The 2,500-nt window shown below is 34.6% G+C and overlaps 1 protein-coding gene across 3 annotated transcripts in view; it reads left to right on the forward strand.

Annotated features, from left to right (window-relative positions):
- The window catches only part of mthfd1a (methylenetetrahydrofolate dehydrogenase (NADP+ dependent) 1a, methenyltetrahydrofolate cyclohydrolase, formyltetrahydrofolate synthetase), a 41,419-nt gene that overhangs the window by 6,952 nt on the left and 31,967 nt on the right, over positions 1-2,500 (forward strand). The gene's annotated exons all lie outside the window — the stretch shown is intronic.

A 2,500-nucleotide genomic window follows, 5' to 3' on the forward strand; every position in this document is an offset into this window, starting at 1 on the left:
GATGGTGATGATGATGATGGTGATGATGATGGTGATGATGGTGATGATAATGATGGTGATGATGGTGATGATGATGATGGTGATGATAGTGATGATGATGGTGATGATGGTGATGATAATGAAGAAGAAGAAGAGATTTTGCATCTATGATATCAGGTAAAAAACTGGGATTTCTGGGTAATTAAAAGTTAAATAGTTATTTATTTATTTCATTTTATATTATTTTATTTTATTTTCCATGTTAATTGAGGGTGCCAATACTTTTGCCACTATGGTTTTAATGGGAAAAATACTAATATTCTAACAATATGACTTCTTATGAGGAGGAATATTATTAATTGGCAGGAAAAATAAATACATCAGTGTGTGTAGAGTTCATCATATTCTTTAAAATATTTTTCTAGCTTAATTCCTGATTTATTTTTGAAGAGCGGAGGAAGCTCTGTTCAGACGCCGCTACAGAACTGCTCTGTTCACCAGGAGAACGTCAGGATCGGATCATTTGGCTAACAAGATCAATCCGAGCAGAGCAATTACACGCTAATGTCCACTGAGCAGGAAATAATGCTAATGCTTTGAAAGGCTACAGGGTTCTAATGGTGCTGTGGAGAGCCCACAGAGTGATAATGCCAGAAACACACCGCTCATCTTACTGCCCTGACAATCCCGCAAGAAACCTGCAAGTCATCTCCTGTTAGCACTCAGGATAGATGACCAGCGTGTGCTGAGGTCAAAACCGGATCAGACTCTTAGGAAAGTGGACACTCAGGACTTCGTTTGTAGAGTTTCAGAAGAAGTTCTGCTTTTCCCTAAACTGCTAGGAGTGATATATTCATGTGTTTTCCATCCCAGTGTGTGAGTGTGTGTGTGTGTGTGTGTGTGTGTGTGATGTCTATAATGTAAACAGGATAGATAGATAGATAGATAGATAGATAGATAGATAGATAGATAGATAGATAGACAGACAGACAGACAGACAGACAGACAGACAGACAGAGTTATTGTCAATGATTAAATGTAAGTAAATTTTTTAATGTTTCTGTTTTTCTTTACACAAACTATAGAACTCAAATAAATGATATAAAGTAAAAAGGAAACAGATTTTCAGCCCTCATGTCCTCCTGCATCATCATCACCATCTTATGGTTTTCTGATTACCCACAATGCGGTGCGACTACCTGCTGACAGGTTCGGATTAGCGATAAGAGGGCCTGTCTGTGACATCAGCCGCGGGACAGAAGTGCTAAAAAATATATCACATATATCGTTCAGAACCATCAGAACTCCAGAACTATCTAAACAGACCAAAAGTGGTTCAGAGTGAAGTTTATTTTACAAATAAATAAATTAGGTTCTGGACTCAGATCTTAGACTCGAGCTGTGAACAGGTTTACATGGTCTAATGACGTCATAACGCTCTTAAACATCACTCCAGCTCCGGAGGCCCTGACTGGTTTCAGGTCAGTGTGAGGGGTCACTCTATGTGGATTTATGGCTCTGCGTCGCCATCTAGTGGCTAACAAAAAAAAGGAAAATCTGTATCATGAAAACATCAAAGGTTTTTTGTATTCTGTACAAATAAAAAAAAATCTTATTAAAATCTTTATTGTTTAAAATGATGATTAATATATTATATTAATATTTATGTTAATATTTAGGCTATAAATATAAAAACCTAATTAATAATGAAATAAAATTGAATGAATAAAATAATAATTATTTCAATGTTATTATTAATTAAACTGTTCATAAATTAAATGTAACTAAATTATTAATTAATAAGTAAAAATATATAATTATATATTCGTATTAAATTATATAAAAATTAAAAGTTATTATTTAATTGACTGTAATAATTTAGTTGGTTAAATCTATTATAAATGAATAAAAATGTTTTTATAAATAATATATAAAATATTTTAACAATCATATTTTTATAACTCATGTGTACATTTCACAGAGCAAAGGTTTGCAGGAGGACTGTAAAAAAAATACATATATATATATATATGTATAATATATTATTTTTATACATTTTGACTAAACAGACAAAACAAAATCTAGAAACATCTTACTGTATGTTAATGATATTTATATTTCTCCTTTTTTTAGTGCGTGTGCATGTGCATGTGTGTGTCTGTGTCTGAATGTGTGCGTGTGTGTGTGTGTGTGCATGTGTGCGTGTCTGTGTGTGTGTGTGTGTGTGTGTGTGTGTTTGTGTATGTTAGAGCGAGATGTTAGGGTTGATAAGGTGTGTGTGTGTGAGCGAGATATTAGGGTTGATAAGTTCAGTGCCTGCGTGTGTGTGTGTATGTGTGATGTTAGGTTTAATAAGGTGTGTGCGTGTGTGTGTGCGTGTGTGCGTGTGTGTGTGTGTGTGTATGTGTGATGTTAGGTTTAATAAGGTGTGTGCGTGTGTGTGTGCGTGTGTGTGTGTGTGTATGTGTGTGATGTTAGGTTTAATAAGGTGTGTGTGTGTGCGTGTGTGTGTGATGTTTGG

This window comes from Hemibagrus wyckioides, linkage group LG25, assembly GCF_019097595.1.
Source record: "Hemibagrus wyckioides isolate EC202008001 linkage group LG25, SWU_Hwy_1.0, whole genome shotgun sequence".
Lineage (NCBI taxonomy): Eukaryota > Metazoa > Chordata > Actinopteri > Siluriformes > Bagridae > Hemibagrus > Hemibagrus wyckioides.